Source organism: Aythya ferina, assembly GCF_964211825.1.
Source record: "Aythya ferina genome assembly, chromosome: 8".
NCBI lineage: Eukaryota > Metazoa > Chordata > Aves > Anseriformes > Anatidae > Aythya > Aythya ferina.
The window spans coordinates 20,381,227-20,402,038 of record NC_140304.1 but is presented as its reverse complement, the minus strand read 5'-3'; the positions used below and the strand labels follow the sequence as shown (position 1 = coordinate 20,402,038).

The following is a 20,812-nucleotide window of genomic DNA, read 5'->3' as shown; positions in this document are numbered from 1 at the left end:
ATCTGTGAACGAATTTCACAAATGTAATTAAAATATCTAGCTAGTACTTGGTACAGAGATCACTGAAAGAGCAGGAGTGTATCCGTCCAGGTAACTGGTCATGCTTTAGAGACTAGTTCATATCCCCAAGTGAGATCACCCTCACTAGGGGCAGGGAGGAGTTGCTGGGCAGGGTCTGGGGACAGATGTGGGAGAAGGGGACGGAGCTGTCTGCAGAACAGAGCTTGGAGTCTATCTTGGAATATCACGTGGCCTGGTGTCCCTCCTACACTGTGGCTTGGCCTGTAGCAGGGCAGCAGTGAGGCAGGTCTTCAGGCCTGGCAGTGTCCCAGGCATATCTACACTCTGTCACCCTGCAGGCAGGGAACACTTGGCTACACTGTGGTTCTATGCTGATGCCTGGCAATTACTAATACCTGGCAGTGTTGGAGCCTGGCAATTACTGGTACTTGGCTGTGTTGGTACAAAATAGCAGAAGACAGGGAGAATGCCAATGGCATTTTGAAACTCTGAAGTGAAACTTTCCAACCCTGACATACAGGCAATAGAGTCTCGTGAAGTTCTCTTACTGATTACTGCTACTTTTATGATTTCCATGGGGCTGTTTTTAAACCATTAACCAGACTGAGCATTACTCCGTGTGAAATTTAACACAATACCTCTACACTGTCTTTGCCATACTTGAAGAATCTTTTTTTTTTTTTTTTCTTTCAGGATTTAATTGAAATTTTACTTCAGAGGCTTCTAGAGCAAGGATCTACTGAAATGGAAGGTAGCTGACAAAGGTGTCATGGTTTGATAACATTGCTTCACCACATTCCAGAAATATTAATGCATCCAACCATAATTCAAACTGTTTCTGTTTGTCCAAGAGCTGGGAATATTGTGATACAGCTTTGTCACCACATACATCAATGACACAGCAAATTTCTGTTCAGTAGAAAATGGCTTTCACAAAATATATCACATTATTCTTGCAGTTCTTTCCACCCATCAGCATTATCCTGGAGGAATAAATAAGTGGTGTGATTTACATTTTTCATATACTGGGTTTGGAGATATCTAGTATCATTCACTTCAGCTAAAGACTATGTACTCTAAGGCATGTTTCTGCCCTGATGAATCACTCCAAAATGTTATGATCTGTTTATCTGGATTCTGGAAGATAAGTCACTCTGCTCTGATCCTCCCAGGTTAGGTTCTGAATGATGATGTCATTCATGTTTATGAAATTGCTTGCAAATAGTTAGCATGGAAGTTCAACTTAATCTCCATATTTGTGTAGTTTTTAGGAAACCTATTTTCAGACACATGGATATTTTATTTTATTACATTTACTCATCTTGATTTCTCCTGTGACCAAAAAATTCTCCCAGCTGCTTTGTTCTTAATTTTAAGTGAGCAATTACTTCGTGATATGTTACTTTTGTAGATAAGCTATTCCCAGAACAGGAGAAACAGACAGGGTGTGCCCAGGATATCTCCAAATTCTACTCATTGTTTTTATCTGTTTTTCATGCTGCAATTTCTTTTACGGTATTAGTCTTAGCAGGGTGGTTGCAATGTGATTTTCACAAATTAGATTTTCCTTTCCCAATTATGTTGTACTCTGTTTATGGTTGTTCCACTAAAATTTAACTTCTAATGTTGTTTTTGTAGGCTTGACAATTCCCTTGTCTTTCTGTTTCTCATGAAAAATGCAGAAATTCAGCTGCAGCTCTTTATAGTGTCCATTAAATTCTTTAAGAGATTCTTGTGCAGTCTTAGAAAGATAGTCACTAATGAGGTATGATTGCCATATCTTGGCTGAGTACTTAAAAAAACACTGACCTGTTCATTATAAAATCTAATTTGAAAAGATGTGGCATGTATATCTTATTTAGAAAACTCTTACTTCAACTGGGGAAAAAAAAAAAAAAAATAATAATCTTACATAAACCTAGTATTGCACTTGTAAATAATTTATGAATGAGAATTCCATGGAAGGAAGAAGTTGTTTATAAAAACTACAAAATTCACTATGCTTTCTCAGATGTTTCTGGTCTCACAAAAATGTGCAAAGTCATGCCATTCAGGAAGCTTCAATTAAGTAATTTATTTATGCAAATGTTGAATGTAGTAAGTTAATTAGAACAGCAATGGGTGTTTGCTAGAGATTCGAAGTTTGGCAGGCTAATCACTCTACTCTGGCATGCTGCATGTCATTTGTCCCTTAGGCTTCCCATAAAAATGAGTCAAAACTCCTCATAAAAATGAAAGATTGCTTCAAAATCAGGAGCTATGTCCTGAAAATGTTCTAAATAGGATTTGGTGGGTTTGAGGGAATGGATTTGCAACAGATGCTGAGACCCAAGAGAGAGGAAGTGAAGATGAAATTAATAAATATGAAACATCCAAATTGCATTTTCAGGTAGGGTATGACTCAAGATTCAGATCTGTCCAGGTGTGCATACAAGAGCCAGACTCACGCTTTTCAATATCATACTGAATCTATTGACACCCTCACAAAAAGGGCAAGGTAAATGTTCACCTGGGAAAAAAAAAAAAAAAAAAAAAAAAAAAAAGAAACAACAACAACAAAAACACCTTGAATTTGCCTTGTACTTACCTTGAATTTCCTTGCTTTCCATTTCAAGAAGATGATCCTAGATAAGTCTGGCAAAGAAAGTAAATCTGTCTGGTACTCCAACCACAGAAAACCAATGCTAATCATAGAATCATGGAATCATTAAGATTGGAAAAGACCTCCAATATCATCTCATCCAACCATCATCTTACTACCAATATCACCCACTAAACCATGTCCCTAAGCACCATGTCCAGCATTTCCTTGAACACCCCCAGAAATGGTGACTTTACCACTTCTCTGGACAATCCATTCCAATGCCTGACTGCTCTTTCTGAGAAGAAATGTCTCCTAATTTGTAACCTAAACCTCCCCTGGCATAACTTGAGGCCATTCCCTCTAGTCCTATCACTAATTACCTGTGAGAAGATGCCAACCCCCTGCTCCGCAGCACTTTCTTCCAGGTAGATGTCAAAAGCTACATGCTTAAATATATTTGTACTTTCAGCTTCAAAGACTTGTCACCAACCTGATGCGTATGATACAATTTTACTCATATTTGTCATGTGGTGTAGAGGTAGAGTCAGTTACATGTAGTAGCTGAACTTTAATTCAAATATCAGTTGTTCTTTCTGATTATTATTTATACGTTGACTTACTTGAATTTTGAAGATTTTGACAGTCCATTTTTTTGTATTGCATAGCTCTTTCAGTTCAATCTTTTTTTTTTTTTTTCCTGATTGAGTAAAGTAGTTATATATGGTCCCTTATTATTATTTTTGTTAGCTTCTTTTACACTTGAAAGGATGAAAGAAATTCCATTTAATTACCCTGTTTTGGCATGCGCTGTTGTGGACTGAGAACACACACTTCACACTGTCCTTTCAATAATTCTGGCAGTACTGTCTGAAATAGTAAAATCATGGGTCAGAAATTTGGGAATATGCCCCAATTCACATTGCACTATGACTGGAAAGTCAGTTTGCCTATTATGCATGTGTGTGTTTGTGTATGGTCCATATTAAAATAATTAATCAATCCTCATGACATGTAGCATAGGAGTGAGAAAGGCACAGAACTGCCAGCATAATATCCACAGAGCTGTAATGATGTTACAGTGAATTTACTGTGTTTTCATTGAATCATCCATGCCTTTAATGAAAATGGTAGGCTTTTTTTTTTTTTTTTTTTTTTTTTTTCTTTTCCTAAACTCTATTTAGTGTTTATAGCTGCTTGGAGAGAAATTCATAGAGATGTATGCATGGAGGAGTAGTGATGTCCTTTAGTAGTACTTTAAAAAAAATAATTTCAGAAGAACCCTCACAATTAGATCTTTTGCCCACTGGTAATTGCCTTGCAGTTCTGATAAGAAAATAGTTAAATGTCTCATATTACTGTGAAAATAAAAACTGATTTTATTTTATTTTTATTTTTTTTAAGAACTAATACACACCTTTGTTTTGCTGGAATGTGCCTATTTCTTCACTATGTTCAGCCTTCAGGGTGGGCAATATGTTTTAGTCCTTCTGCTCTTTCTCCAGCTTTTCAGTTTCAATCCTTCAATTAAGTGAGAACAACATCGACTATTGTTCTCCCCCTCACATTTTTTCACATTAATACCGATTTGTTTTAATATCAGGAGATACTGAAGATTTTCTATTTATTACTGGCGAAATGGCTAGTCATCATTTCATCCCAGGGGAAGAATCACATATCCAACTGGAAGGAAAATATCACCTATTAAAAGCAACTGGTGATTGATATTTTGATGGAATGTAGTAACAAAAGTGAGGATTATACCTTCAGTGACTTTTCTGAGAAATTTTAAAACTCTATATAAATCTCCTAATCCCACCAACAGCTCCATTTTTACAACTGCTACATGTTCTTATGTCAGCTTCTCCTGTCTGTGCTCTCAAAAAGACTGTGATAGCTGAAATAGAAGAGAAATCCCTTGCCAGTGCTCAGTATTTTCTCTAGCTGACAGTGAATACCTGCACAGAGACATTCTGCAAGAAGCATTCGTTGCTGGGCAGCACCCCATTGGTAAGTGGCAGCAGAGCTACAGTGCAGGTGATAGAAAAGCCATCTAACTTAAGGTTTGCTGATGAACAGAAGTGTAAGAGCTTTGGATCCACAGAAGTGTCTGTGGCCAATTTCTCTGTTGTGGTTTTCCTTTTTTCATTATTTTTGACATTTCAGAGATGAGGCTTTGTTATATAACACAATCCTATGGCATTGGACCAGGAGAGATAAGAATTCACTGAGATATAGAACATACAGACTAAGAAAATGTGTGAAAAATTGAAATGACAAGGGTGGGTTGATAGCTTGTTGTTATTGAGCTATAGCACCTTGGTTGGAGAATTAGGTAGTTGGAGACAGAGTAAAATAAAATATGTGCTGGCTATGCCTAGAGAGCAAAAGCTGAAATATTTAAACCTCCCAAATCACGGCTTATGATAGATAGATAGACCAATTTGACTTTAACACAGGAATGCTAGAGATAAAGTATGATATATAGCTGATGAAGTGTCATTTCAACATGTTATACTGGACTTGTATACATCAGTAAATAAAATAAAATGTCAAAAGGAAGTCCACACAACCACCAAGTAAAATATATCAATGCATAATCAAATATGAACATGTACTAGAAAACAATAGGAAGAGGAAAATGAACTTAACAGGAACTAGAAAATAAAGTATGCAAATAAGAGCCTTTAATTCTGACCTCATTTATTTGGAATTATTTTCTGCTAATATTCAAGCAATTTTATATGGATTATTTCCATTTACCTAAGCTACTCCTTTTATGTTGATTGTTTTTCCTATCATCTGAAGAATTAAAGGGGTCATATCTCAGCTGTTCTTTGGCAGTTCAAACAGGATTTCTTGCCTTGTCTTTTACAAACTTGAGCAAAGATCCTATGTTTAGACCAATATAACTTTCCCTTTCTCACATAATCAGCCTGTTATACTAGCCTCATTGGAAGAGGTAGTGATGGAACCATCATTTCCCCTGATTTTCCACCCTTTTCATCACACTCCAGATATTAATAAAATCCCAGCTGTGCTCCAAAGCATTTATTTTCTTCTACAAGCACAGGTCCTAAAATTAGAAATGATCCCTGGTAAAAAAAAAGGTTTCATCTGAAGGGGGGGGGGAAAGGCAAATTACAGTTAAAGTTACATCAATTGATTTTTAGGTATAATGAAATAAATTCAATCTAACTTCTATCAAGTTTCTCTAACAGCCTTATTCTTCCCATCACTCTATCTGCAAGGAATGTTACAAAATGCCATTCTGTCCGAAGCAGACGTTTTCTAGTATGCCAAACTCTGCACTTACTTTTGGAAATTAATTTCTTTGGACATCAGATCATTACATAATAATCTTATGAAATAAATGTCATCACAATGTATTGTAAATAGATTGGGTTTCACTAGATTCTGTGACCCTAAACAAAATCTGACTTTTTTTTTTCCTTAATGATAGTGTAGTTAATTCATCTAACAGTTTGATTAACATATATCTCAAATAGAGTAAGGATTGTTACAAGACTGTACAATGTAATACTGAAAATGTCTGGACTCACAGACATTATGTACTTGTTAACACCAGAAATATTGTCACATTTCCTTCTGCTGGTGACAACAAAAAGAACTTCTTTGGGTTGTGAGATGAGCATAACATTTGCAAATATTAATTTTAAAAAATGATAATTGTGGTTTTAAATGATAACATAAATTATACTAAATTTCAGTTTTTCCTCTCAAGAGGACAATCTCCCAACTGAAACATAGAACAGGCACTCTTATACTAAATTATGAGGAAAACAACATTCAAACAAACTCCCCAAAACTTTTCTGAAACTTCCAAAATTAATACAAATCTCCTGGAACTGAGAAATTCAAGGTGGGTGTTTTTCGAGGGGAGATAAATGCAGCATGCCTGGCTTCCCATTTTGCATGGGTACATGCATTTACATACACAAATATTTCCTGGAAGCTTCCTCAATCTTTTATTTATTTACAGTAAATGTTTATTGCATATGCCCTTTTCAGAGGCAATGTTCTCTTCCAAATCTTTTTTGGATGTAAAACTGCAGATTAATATTCTGTTGTATTAGCACAGCTGTGACCATGGGTAAGTCAGATATAATATACAGGTCCTTTTTTCTTGCTATTAAGAAAAAAAAAAACAATATCTACTTATCTTTTTTTTTTTCATTACAATATCCTTGGTGAAGCTCTAAGAAGCACTTTTACTCAAACAAAGGAATTTTAAAATAACCATTTCTTTTACCAATGAGGGCAAGTCCAGTAAGAATGCTGAGTGTTAAAACTTGTTTCGCATGACAAATATCACAAATAGTGTGGGGATCTCTTAATGATGCAGTGAAATTGTTGGTTCTGTCCAGGGAGGGGAAAAAAATAGACAGTGTAATATTGTCCTGGTCCTTTTGAAACTATGCAGATTGAATACATTGATTAGTAACTATAAGCAGTAATTCCTGAAAATGACTGTTGTGCCCCTCTAGCTTCCTGAATGTTTGCTGCTATCTGATGGAGAGAGAGGAGAAAAAAAAAAAAAAAAAAAAAAAAAAAGTTATTATTGACAATAATCAGTGGAAATTAATTCTGTGTATTCAGCAAAAAGAATATTCACCAGAAGATTTACACCATACTGTGGGATGTGCCTGCTTGGGTGCCATGTACCATAGGCCACTGCTGTGTCTCTATAACAATTCCTTTATTTCCGAGCTTATCCTACAGACTGTGAGTGGTGTCTTTTGAAGAAAACAGTTATTAGACCATCTGATTAGTGTTAATACCGTCAGTCCAATTTTGCATATTACTAAAACCACAGTGGACTGAAGTGAATAATGTCCACTTGTTAGAGGTTAATGCAGCTGACATGATGATAATTATCCTAATATGTTCTCATCAGATTAACATTACCATTAACATTACCATGTTAGTTGCATTAAATAGACCTATAAAGATCAATACGAAAAGCTTAATGAACGTTATATTGCTGCCACATTGCATGGTAGTACAGTGTAAGAATTCATCTGTTCTTAGTAATACAAATATATCGTCTTTTTTCTTACAGTAGTACATTGATTGGATTGGTTGGAGATGCCATGTTGTCTCTAATATTGTAAATTTTAAAGAAAAGACTAAAAAGATTGATTAATATACCAATATTGACTCATTTATTGTTATTCTTGCCTAGAAGAGGGAGTAGAGTATTACTATCTCTTACAGTTTTGTTTGTTTGTTTGTTTTTGCTTTTGTTTCTAGAGCACTTGTCAAATTAGTTAGTTTCCTCATAATTTATTTGGAACAGTACACTGAAAAATATTTTAAAACCTTGGTAGAAGAGCATATAAACAAAAGTCCAAGAGATGATTAAAGAGCACAGATCTCAGTTTCAAAATGTTTTCTCATATCCAGGGCCTAAGAATTTTCAGTAGGATATGAGAAATTTAAAAGTAATTTACCTTTTCTCCAAATAAAAAATAATAATAATTAAAAACACACACACACACATAAAATCATTGTGCAGTTTCTGCTGCCTGTATATGTAATGGCAGTGCAAATGGGCAAAAAGACATAATACACTTTACTCCTCTCTGATATAATCCTCAATAGCTAAGCACAGCATAACCCGAAGTAAGTTTATTATAAGTAAATCGAAATAGACTTTCCTGTCTGTCAAAGGAAGATCTGTCTTGAAACTGTAAATTCTTTTTCTGAAGTCTTCTCTTTTAAATCTTACACCCTAAAAAGCAGTTGTCTCTTAATATAAATTGTGTTCCTAGTGTATAAACAATATAGCTCAATAGTGAAGTATTTTTAAAATGTGATTTAAGAAACAATCCAAACTACAGTGGCACATAATTCATCACAACTTTCCAAAGTTGTCTAGTAGTCCCCTATGGGGAGGGATTCTTTGTGCAACAGAATTTCTTCACTTCTTAGAAAAACTTTTTTTTCATGCCTTTTTCCTTACTTCTGTACTGTAAAAAGCTTTGGAGCTTTGTATGCAGACACAGGGAAATTCCATTCCGGGTGGTGCCCCCTCATACATAGTTCACATTATTTACTTTGTTTCTGCAATTTCACTGATAGGAAAAAAAAAAAAAAAGAATTTTAAAAAAAAAGTTCTGTCTGAAGTCATTTTCCATCAAGAGTAACACAGAACCATTATATTGTCTATAGCTTGTGACAACTCTAGATTTGGTCACCATTGCACTGCAATATCAGCATGCATATTACATTTTCATGTAAAACAAGAATGGGTATTTGCCTGGAATATTTAATTCATTAACAAGATAACAATAACACATTAAAAATACAATAGCACAAGTGCTGTGCGAGCCTTCATGAAAACTAAGATTTTAAATGATTGGTCTTCATTTATCTTCCTTTCATTTCATTTTTAAAAGCAACATAATAATTTGTAACAGCTACCTGAAGTAAATTTGGCATCTAAAATACTCTGAATATTTATTTTTTTTATAATGAGGTATACTTAACAATCCATTTTTTTTAGCTTTTCTGAGAGCACAACTGTGAAAAGAAAATGAGGAAATGTGTACAAACATTTCATTGACTTGATAAACCTTAAGAGTACAGAGGTAAATGTTCAGCAAAGTGAAATGTCTTTTTACTCCTTAGTACACATCACTCCATACTTTTCTCTCTCATTCACCACTCTGTAGCTGTGTCTGTGCCTCTGCAAGCGGCACTTTCTTGGCACACACACATGCTACCAAGATGCAGCATTATCCACTTCTGTAAACTCGTCTAGCTCCATTGATTTTAGTAGCACAAGGCAGATTTACACCATCTGATGAGCTGACCCTTAGAGTCTTACCTTTTTTCATTGCTGCATGCCAGACAATTTTTCTTTGCACAGTTGTGTTTTGACAGTACAGTCTGAGTGACTTAACCAAAAAAAAAAAAAAAAAAAAAAAAAGAACTAATTGCTTCAATTTCAGGCCTAAGGAATCTTTAATATGAGAACGTTTATTAGAAAACAGTTTTAAAAGTTCATCACAGTCCAGAACCCTTTCTGTTACTAACAACTCACACTACCAAAATGAGAGTCCTTCCTCCCATATTGCAAAACATAAACTTAATTACCATTTGACATGAAAATGAAAAAGTTGAATTTGTCAGGGTTACTTGGTAATGTGCTAATGACAGTAAAGTAAGTATAAAGGTATGTTCCAATGTTCGCCATTTGGTTTGTTTGTTTGTTTTGATTTTTTTTTTTTCCAGATTACAAACAGTGGCTACTAATATTGTTATAATTTGAAGATGTGACACTGTCTTCCTAATGCAGTGGAAACACAGCATTTATAAGATTTGGGGTTCAAAAACTATAGCAGTCCTAACAGGAAAAAAAATGTACAAGACTCAGTCCCACTGCTGAGTTCCATTCAGAGTGCAATCTGGACAGTGAGGTAGGCTGGCTTCTTAAAATTTTCTCTAACTTTCCTCTTAGTTCATATAGTCATTCTGCTATTCCATCATCCAGTGATTACACAGGATACATAAGCAAGGAATTGACTCATCTGATATTTTTTATTAGACCACTCCACAAGTATATTAAATTTGTGAACTGACATATAGAACCCTATGATTAATTTATTGGGCCACACTGAATATGGATAAATTAGAATATAGGTTCTCAGTTCAGGTTAGGTTAAATATTGTGACTAATTCATTATATCAGAAGGAAATAGATCCTAGTTTTAGTATGTGTAAAGAAATGGTCTCTTATATTGTAGTCTATTACTATTTTTTGTGTGAAAACAAGTTAGAAAATTTGGCCTTAATGGAGACCCAAGGTAACAATCACAGTCATGAAACATTTTCTGGCCACTCAAAGCTGCACAGAAAAAGACTTTAGATATAAGTGCTCACTATTCAAAAACACTGGGAGGGAGACAAATATCTTGTTTAATGATCCTTTGGGAGCCAACATATTCATATTAAGATCACATAAATCTCTTTTCTGGTTTCTTTACCTGATCCTTTGGCACCCTAAGTATTGCACAACAGCTATCATTTTCTCATCAGCATCTCAGAAGATGCCACAAATTCACCACATAATTTGTCTCAGATCTGTAATTGATTTGGAACTCATCCTATTTAAAAATTAAAGGACAATGAACTCAATTTTTTCTTTTGACTTAATAGAAGGCACTTTTCAAAGGTTGTGTTTATGCCTTTTTGACCAGACAAATTAGCCATTATATCTTCTTAAACAATTCATTAGTTACTAATGGCTGCAGTGACATCTGCTGATGACAGTGAAGCTGATCAAGTAATGCTTTCAGTGCTTCTAAATTCATCCACTCATAAATTCCCAGGCTTGCAAAGAGCATAGAGGAACAGGCAGAGATTTACTCTGGAACAATTATTTATATAACCAAAGTCGAAACCTCTAACTGTTCTACCATGACTTGAATCCAGTAGTACACAAACATTAGCTCTTTGGCCAGCAGCTAAAGGAGAAAGCTGTAGAGAATGTAATTTTTATTGGTCACTTACCTTTACATCCTCCACTGATATTTCAGATATTTGAAATACAGAGTGACTACTTTTGCCATTACAATATTTTGATATTGATAGCCCAGAAAAGGGCACAGTCTGGACTTAACAAAAGCACCCATATCACTATGGACAGTGTGATAAACCAGTCAAAGTGGGTGTACATGGTCATAAAATAGCCCTACCATGATAGGCCTGGTATCTGCTGCAGTCACAGGTCTGGGCAGTAATGTCACATTCATACAAGCTGTTTCCCTGTCACTGGTGACAGATCTGCTAAGAAATAGGTGTTAACAATTATTATTTTTTAGAGCTCCAAGCCATGGAACCATCTTACCTTTTACCTTTACATGCAGGACCGTCTGTGAGGTTACTGAAAATGATCCAGAAAAAAATACTGGAAGGTGAGAGAAGATATTTTTTCATAACATGTAAATGTGTATTTGCATTTAAAAGCAATAGGACCCTCCTGTTCCTGTGTTTCCCAAGTTTACAACCTTTACCATTCCTCTAATAAAGTTTGTGGGTTTTTTGTTTTGTTTTTGTTTTTTATTTTGTTTTGTTTTGTTTTTCTTTCTTCCTCTGACAGTAACAGGGAAAAGTATGTTTAGTTTCCCTTCACATCAAGCTGGTGAACTTATGTTTCAAGAAAGAACTTAGATGTACTGAAATCATCTTTTTTGCTGCAATTAACCAACTGGCGGAAGGACTATAGATATATCACAGGCACATACAGAGAATTTCTGAACATCCTGAAAGAATAGCATGTAGTTTTCCTTGTCCAACAAAGGCACAATGGGCCTGATTTATCTTTTAGATCTATCTAAGGAAATCCACTGAATCTGGGTTTATTTATACTAAGATTACTTCCTAGTGGTAAAATACATTAATGTGTCCTTAAATTGATGGTTAATTGCCCTTAAAATGATGGATAAAATGGCTTTAGTGACCTATGTGAATAAAGAGAATCCAGTATATTTTGGCAACTTCTTATTCCAGAAACATTTTATTTTATTTCACTTTATATGAACAGTTTAATTTGCATGCTGAACTCCAAGAATTTTCTCACATATTAATAAAGGGATGAAAACCAAGTGAAATTACAGGCCCAGATCTAGACATCTGTCCTGCAGAAGCAGAACATGTTGCTTGCATGCAGTTTAGCAAACTAAGCCTCTTGCCTAAGTGTCTGTGACCTCAGTGATTTGGTTCTCCTTATAAAGCCATTAACACTTCAAATGATTCATAATTTGCTAAATCTGAATACAGAAATGTTAGAAATAATTCAACTTATTTTTATTTTAATTTGTTTTATTGAAATAAAAAATGCCAGTGCTCAAGTCCAATATCTACATTAAGCAAGTCCTAGGTGAAAGATTTTAATAAAACCCTATTTTAGCATTCCCGGGGATAATTTCTTCTTTCCTTGAAAGTAATTTAAAAAAAAAAAAATGTTGTTTTCAGATAGAAATTCATGAGCATTCTGGCATTTTTAATGTTTTTAAACTTTTTTCAACCTGTGCAAATTCTCATGAAATAGAAAAACATTTCTTATTCACCTGAATTATAGAGTATTCATAGGATAATTCCATTCAGAAAATGATGGAAAACACAGCAAGTGACCTCAGAGAACCACTCAGCATACTGAATTTCCTCTTGATATAGCAGAGAGCAATTAGATTTTTAGAAGAAAGAAAATATCTATTACCTGTTCGTACTGTTAATGGTCACATCCACAATCCAATACATTTAAACAGTTCCTAGTGATTTAATAATTGCCATTCTCTTACAAAAATAGCAATTTTCTCATACCCTTACAATATGGAAGTAGTTTTCTAGTGTGAATGTCTGCATCTGCAATTATTCATATTCAGTGACTTGAATTTTTATAAAAGTTTTTTCTGGCAAATCAGTTTAACTCAGTTTGTAATCCTACTTTGTAATTTAAAAAATTGAATGAATGTTTCTAGAAGCCTTCTTCAGACTCCATTTATAGCATGGGAACCATAAGGGGACTGATATCCCATCCCACTGAATATAGTAGTAGATTTTTACTTGGATTAAACTCTTCATGAAAATAGTTCTTGTATGAAATAGCCTTCAAAAAGGAGCGAGTGCCACAAAGCCCTGGAACAACATATTACAAGCACAAACTACCACTTCTCTGTGCTTTCTTCTTCTTTATAGGTGACCACAGCTAGGACAATACCAAGTAACTTAGCTCCACTAAAGCCAATTTCATATTTTATTTTCACACTTTAAGAAAAAGAAACTGTGTTATCCTGTTTGTAGCTCAAATACAGACATAGAACCAAATCTTTAATTGCATACACAGTTATTGCATTGCTCATAAAACAATTTTTTACAGAAATCTTTATTCATGTGGATTTTAGTATAGCCACATAATACAGATCACTTAAAGAAAGAAGGCAAAAGTACATTTTTTTTTTTATATCTGTATGAGTGTCAGAAAATCAGCTTTCTTAATGATGATGAAAGAAATATATGATATATATCCTATTCACTTCAATTTGTTCACTATTCAAATAATTCTTTTCTTGTCCTATTTTTGTCCTGGTTAACTCATTTTAAAATTCAATAGTCTCATTTTGTCTAAAAATCACACTCATCTTTCTCTCAGTTTTGACTTCCCAATCCCACATTTTACTTGTGAACTATGGATACTATTATGTGTTCAGTGTTGCAACTTCTGTACCAATAAAAATCTGGATCAGAAACAGCTTCTGATCTCTCTCCCAAGGACAGTAATGCTTGATTAAATTCTCTATACGCCTTGCTGAAATGTCACTTGGGATAAACTTGCCCACTGTTCTCTGCCCAAGTGCATTGCAAGACCACCATTTGGCTCAGTAAAATTCCTGCATGGGAGGAGGCTCTTAGTTTGCCTACACAGCAGTATTTATGTCTGTTTAAGGGCAAAATCATTCTGTTAGATTAGTGCAGTGATCTAGACAGATGGACAGAGCCAGTGGTACCAAAGCAGTCTCCATCTCAGTGCAGTCCCTAAGGCCCTCAATAGCTGAGCAAGGTCAAAACAGCAAACTGAAACTGTGTCAGGATCAGGTTTAAAGCTATCCCTGAGGCACATACTTCATCCATCTCTCCCATCCACAGAAAAAGTGGGTGAAACTCATATAAGAGGTTCCTGAGGGATGCTTGGGAAAAAGGGAGCACATGTAAGAAAAGAGCTTTTGTTTTTGTGTTTCTGAAGGTTGAAGTATTTCTGTATTTCCTGTGTTATAAAAGAAGATAAAAAATGCTTAGTGTAACATTAAAGTTCATCATATTTTTCCTTTTGATTCTACTGAGCTTTGCAATATTTCTGTAATACCCTAAGTAGCACAGTATGGAATGTTTGATTATATTTTAAGATCACAGTGTTTACAGTATTTTTTACAAACACTCAGCTGTTGCATTCATATTTTTATGTCTATATCTCGTACCACACTAGTTATCTCATAACACATGTAGTAATTTGGAACAGTTCTTGGTCCTGTGCTATTTAAGATAAAGAAAAAAGAGAGAAGAAACAACAAAATTGTGGCAAGTAAGGAGAACATGTCACTGTTGCGGAGTGACCTGGATCATTTACATGGGCATAAGCAACAATATCTATTCCAGTATGTGCAAATGCATCTCTTAGGGAAATGTTTTTGTCTTATCTCCTGGCTGTATGACCACCATCATCTTTAAATGATGAAACATTAGAACTAAAGTTAGACTATAATTAACGTTCACATTTGATCAGAAATGAATGGCAGAAAAACAAGTTAATTTTTTTTTAATAATCTTGAGTATCCACGGAAAACAGAAATCTGGTAAAGAACTGCTCAGTCAAGTTGTTAAAATACCTGAAAAAGTAAGAGAAAAGATTTTAGATGTATTTATGCATCTTTACTAGCAAGAGTACTTAGCTTACCAATGGCTGTGATGTAGTATTTTTCTAATAGTTTGCAAGTAGAACATTTTACAAAAAATTAGGTACTATTTCAGACACAAATTAAGAGAAGTCCTGCAGCCTCAATTTTAAAGCTTAAAAAAAAATAAAAATAAAAATAAATAAATAAATAAATAAACATTTGATTCTCTTACAGCATGAATTTTACAGTCTAAATCTTCTCATTGTAATCAACGTGAAGTGCTCCATAGACTCTGTTAGGCATAAGAAGAGGAAACATGGCTTGCCAAAGCTTGCACTAAAATGTTTCTTTCAAAGGGAAGCTTTTATAAACTTCCATTCAAAACAAGCAAGCAACTAAAAAACAAATAAACAACAAACACTAAAATTCTCAACTGGTATAAATTGGCCTGTTGACTTTATTGGAGCTCTACCAAATTATATGTACTGATGATTTGGCTTGTGAATCTTAAACTGTGGGATAAAACAGGAACTCTCAAAAGGTAGAGGTAAACAAAATAATTTTTAGACAGTAATTAGTCTTCTAAACTTCAAGAACCTTAATGAGCTGCAAGCAACTGAGCTTCCTTTATTTCAATGCACTGCTCCTCATGTTTCATGCTACTTTATTAGATTAGCTTGCAAATTAGCTTACATTAATGAAAAATGATTAAACTTAAACCAATGGAAATTAAATGGCTTAACTGTAAAGGCATTTGAAATTGCTTTTAAAATTAACAATAGGTTTTATTCACTGATCTTTCCATGCTTAAAGTTTAGCATCAGCTCCTTTATATGAATGAATCATGCCTACAAAGCAGCTAAGGGTGCCTTTGGAAAACAACATCTTGCCTCTTAACTCCAGGATTTTCTCTGCAAACTCATCATTGTTCAAAGCAGGCTCAGAGGTGCTTAAGCACAGCAGTATAGCGATGGCACAAAGTATATCACTATACTATGACTGACTTGGAGCCAGGCAGCTGACAATTATCTCTGTATATATGATGTGTGCTTGTTTATAATAGTAACTCATCAAAGGCTGGATAATTTCAGAAGAAATTATGCATGTGTATTTTATGTTTGTGTATTTAATGCAATTTGTTTAGTGACATGCTAGAAAAGGCAAACTCTTAACTTTATTTGAATGAGGTGTGTTTGGATCCCTCTAGTAAATTCAATACTGTTTATTTTTTTTTTCTTCTAAAAATAATGTGCTTTTAGCATGCACCAGAAACATGGCTGAAATTGTTGGAGTTTGTTTTTCTTATATATTTTGATTTTTTTTTCATTCTATCTTAAGCACATCCACCTGTTACTAGTAAAACATCCCAATTTGCTTAATTTAATTTATGGTATGACAGGACCACACAGTCATTCTTCAATTGATTTATGGGACCCCAATATAAATTTGAAATGTAAGACTTCTGCTGAAAACAGTTAGCTTCCAAAAAACGTAAACCAAAAAGCAAAGTTCCCAAGTCCTACACAGGCACAGCAGACAGAAAACACTGTGCAGTAATGAAGAAGATAGGACACAAGCTGAGAGACCATAGGGACTCTTTGCAGTTGAGGAAACTTTATGGTGGCTTTGTAAACACGGGTATATTTCAATTCAGGTGTCATTTCTTCAACCCAGGTGTTATTTTTACACTTCCAAAGAAAGAGAAGGGACTGCTGGAACAGCTACAGAAGGACTGGCAGGAAAGAGTAGGCACCACTGGTACTAGTATTTTTTTGGTCCCCAAAGAACCAACACAGCCCTCTAAAGTCCTTCAGAGATGCTGATGAAATCAGTGGAAACTATATCAAATTATTCTTTCATAGAGGACTAGGCCTTCCTTTCACGTGGTGGTCTAAAAAAGGAATTCAGATTTTAGAAATGCCTTTAGGTGTTTTTCTGCAAGTGAGTGAATTTCATTCAGAGTAAAGCAAACCTATGAACACCAAGTCTTTCATGGACTAGCGTACAAAGAAAGGGTTTACTATTTTGTATTATAATTTACTATTATGTACTCTTTGTAAATAAATGGTCTACAAAGAAAATGCATTTTGAAAAATCTATTATTATTATAGAGTTGCTAAAGCTACAAAAAGTCTCTTTGTGTTTTCTTTTGAGGGTAAAGGTCATTTGTTAAGAAATCTCCTTGATGGGATGATGAAGCAAAACCTAAACAAATAAAAAATGAATAAAAATTAAAAAAAAAAAAAAAAAAAAAGGAAATCAGATTATAATGGTATCTAATGGGATTCTAAAAAAGTCTATTGCTCTCAGGTATCATCAGGTAGTGAAATTAAAAGAAAAGCATAGAAACTCAATTATGTCATAACTCTCTAAAAGGATGTTGTCACAACTAGAAATTTCTTTGGCTCCACAGTTATATTGAAAATTTTAGATTTCCCAAATCATTATAGGTTATTGTGTCTCATAAAATTAATATGTATGTATCAAATGTTTGGCAAACTACACACATCAAAGCCTTCAGAATTTTATTTCATGTTTTTAAAATATACATGATAATGAAATTAAGCAGCTGAACAGAAAGAAGTTGCACTAAAAATTGTGCACATTGTTGGCTTGGTAACTGATACTGCAAGGAAGCAAGAGCTTACGAAAGCCATGAGGCCATCACAGCTTTCATTATTTTCAGTAGATTAAATTCTCCTTCTACTTAAATCACTCGTCATGCTCCCACTTCCCTGCTTCTCACCACTGGTGTCTTAGGCTGTAGGTAAAGTGGAATGATACTTTAGTGTTGCTTTTGCTCCTTTAGGATGAAGTTACATGGCTATTATTACATATGAAAATTGTGTATTCAGTCTTTCTTCTGAAATTATGCATTGACATTCTGCACAAGATAATTGCATTCCTTGGAAGAATAGTGACAAAATCTCAAGTATTTTATTATTTTTTTTTTTAGAACTAATTGGTAACTTTGTCTATAACTAACTGTTCCAAAATAAATATGAATTTAACTGCAGAATGCAGAATAAAAAAAAATTCTCTAATAGCTGTAAATGTAGTTTTAATACACACAAAGACTGCTGTTCAGCATTCAAAAAGTCATCTGAAGTTTCCAGAAATACAAGGCAATAACACTGTATGACATTGGATTACCTTGTGTAAAAATACATAATTAGGAGTTGATGTTTGGTCTTCCCTTTGACAAAAATATAAGTTTATCATAAAAACTTTACAAGTACTCATTATTTAAGCTTTAATATTTTAAATCTGGTCACAAATTTAAAACTTGTTCTGTAAAGCAGACGCTCAAAAAATGATTCAGTTCACTGAAATACTGTTTTTCCACCGTATATAGAAAACTTTCTGCCAGCCTTATTAAAAATACAATCAGTGTCTGGCTTCATGACTGAATGCTTCAAAATAAACCACTAGATACAGACCGGACTGTTCACTTGCATAGCAGTTCCATAGTTCTCATTTTGAGAATGGTTTGTCTTCATATAGCTCCTTAAAAAAGCAAAAGTCAATATATCCCACTCTATAGAGCTGTTGGGAGTTTGGGAAATGTTATCCCTACTATACAGATAAAAGTGATAAGGATTACAATTCCCAAAGGAGGGGAATGAGATGCTTAACACCAGATGATACTTAGGTAGCTGAGCATTTCTGTTTGCTCATGGTTTTTAGAAACATGCACTCACTGAAACACATGTACATTCGGTAATAATTGTTGCCTGACTTCAGCTATGAACATAAATGGAAAAACTATATTCTTACCAGGAAAATATAAATGATTAGTTGTAAGTACAGACAGATCTTAAATATGACTGCATTCAGAAAGCATTTGAGTTTTCAAGGCTTTATAACACATCACAAAGATTTTATGAATGCATTTGTAGATTTACCTTTCTAGGTTATTCTCCTTCACTTGTTTTCCCCTATAAATATGACTGGGCTCATAGTTATCTACTGTTTCACTCAATGCAGTTTTTCCATTTATGTTCATAGCTGAAGTTAGGCAACAATTATTACTGAATGTACATGTGTTTCAGTGAGTGCATGTTTCTAAAAAATAATAGATGTCTTCAACTCTGGTTCACTGGCTGTATTCTTGAAATTCAAAGAGAGCAGCCAGAAAGAGTTCATTTATCAGACACCTGCAGTCCACAAGTGAACTTCAGTTAGGTGAGTCATGAAGAGGGGGCTGCACTCTCAGACACTAAATTTAAGCTTGAGTTATTTTATCGTGTTGCATTACATCCTTTCTTCTGCTGCTTCAATGCATATAATGATTCAGATTTTCCTATCATTTACACTCCCTTAAATGAATATATACTTACACACAGGACTGGTTCCTGCAGAAGGTAGCAACCACATCACACCCTTCTCCTGCAGTTCAGCGATACAAGGAGGAGAAAAAGAGAACACTTAAACCTCTTTAAGGGAGCCTCAGCTGGTGCACGGCTGCCTTCATCAACCTTTCTCCCATGCATATGCAGCAACTGGCACAAACGTTGTGTCACAGATGGAAATGAATCTCACTAAACGATGCTTTGTGTTTTGGCTCTCTTGGTGTATGGACTGTCCATTAGTAGATATAGGCAATTAAATAAATTAGAGGAGCCAGACAGTCCGGGAGAGACTAGCGTCTTCTTTGTAAACATCCCTCCTGGCTGCACACAATAAATCTGTCTGGAAAAGAGACCTTGGCCCATTAGTTTGTGTCCAGATATGTATTCCTTCCTTTTTTTCTCTCATGTGAGTTGTATATTTCAAACATGTCCACATGGAAGGGATTATACTCAAACTTCCTTCTCCTATTTTCCAGAGGTGTTTGGAAAGCTGATGGCAAGAATACCAATCAGGTAGTGTGTGCTTGGAGGACAAAGTGGAGGAGAATCCCAATGTGACGCTGCCGGGGCATGCACACGGACAGCTTGAGCCGGCCAAAGGGAAAGGCTGTAAATCATACTCAGAAGGAGATTGATGATGTTTGTGGAGCATTCTCTCAGGGTGCCAAAGAGGTGTTTGTTCCTGAGGCTTAAGAATTATTTTTGTGGAAGGCTTTTATCATTAAAGTTGATGATGTGCCTACAACCAAGAAAATAAAAGAGCAATGCTTGCAACAGCAGAATGATTTGTATTCTTTTGCATGACATAAACTTTCATCATCCATCCTGTTGACAGTTATGATTTGTTAAAGTTTTCTCCAGGGTGTTTATAACAAAGATTTGAATTTATTGTTATGTGATTTGCATCTTTATTTCTACTATGTATGAAATCTGTAGTATTTAGCAGATCTATCTCATAGTTCAGATCTAATTTACGTATAGTGGAGACCTCTTAAACATATAGCCTTTGTGTCTAATAAATTCATTAATTGTAAGAGGCTGGTATGTTTTATGAGGTGTTAATTAAAGTTGGTCTCAACATAAGACAACTGGCAAAAACTGGTATGCGGTAGTCCTATTAATTGAACAGCTTAATTTAGAGTTACTTGCATATTACACCATTAATAGTTTTCTATTTTATGGACAATTATTAGGAAATAATAAACAGTGAATAAGTACATAAACAGGTAAAGTTAGATATCTGTGCATGATATATACGAACATACAAGTACATGCATGTGCACATTGTTGATATCTCAGGAATATATATTTGAATAATTATATTAAGAAAAGAGAACAACTTATCACAAAGTAAATGCTTCTCAGTTGTTCTTACAGATTTCTGGTATCTTATTTTGTGTTGATTGTCTCATGTTAATTATGGCAATTAATAATAATAT

The 20,812-nt window shown here is 34.6% G+C and overlaps 2 long non-coding RNA genes across 2 annotated transcripts in view; one reads left to right on the top strand and one right to left on the bottom strand.

The window, feature by feature from the left end:
* The window catches only part of LOC311440298, a 169,868-nt gene that overhangs the window by 19,402 nt on the left and 129,654 nt on the right, over nucleotides 1-20,812 (bottom strand). The gene's annotated exons all lie outside the window — the stretch shown is intronic.
* On the top strand, nucleotides 55-20,407 carry LOC311440299. Its single transcript, XR_014695320.1, has 3 exons — nucleotides 55-90; nucleotides 715-772; nucleotides 19,850-20,407. It is a non-coding gene; the product is annotated as an uncharacterized lncRNA (long non-coding RNA).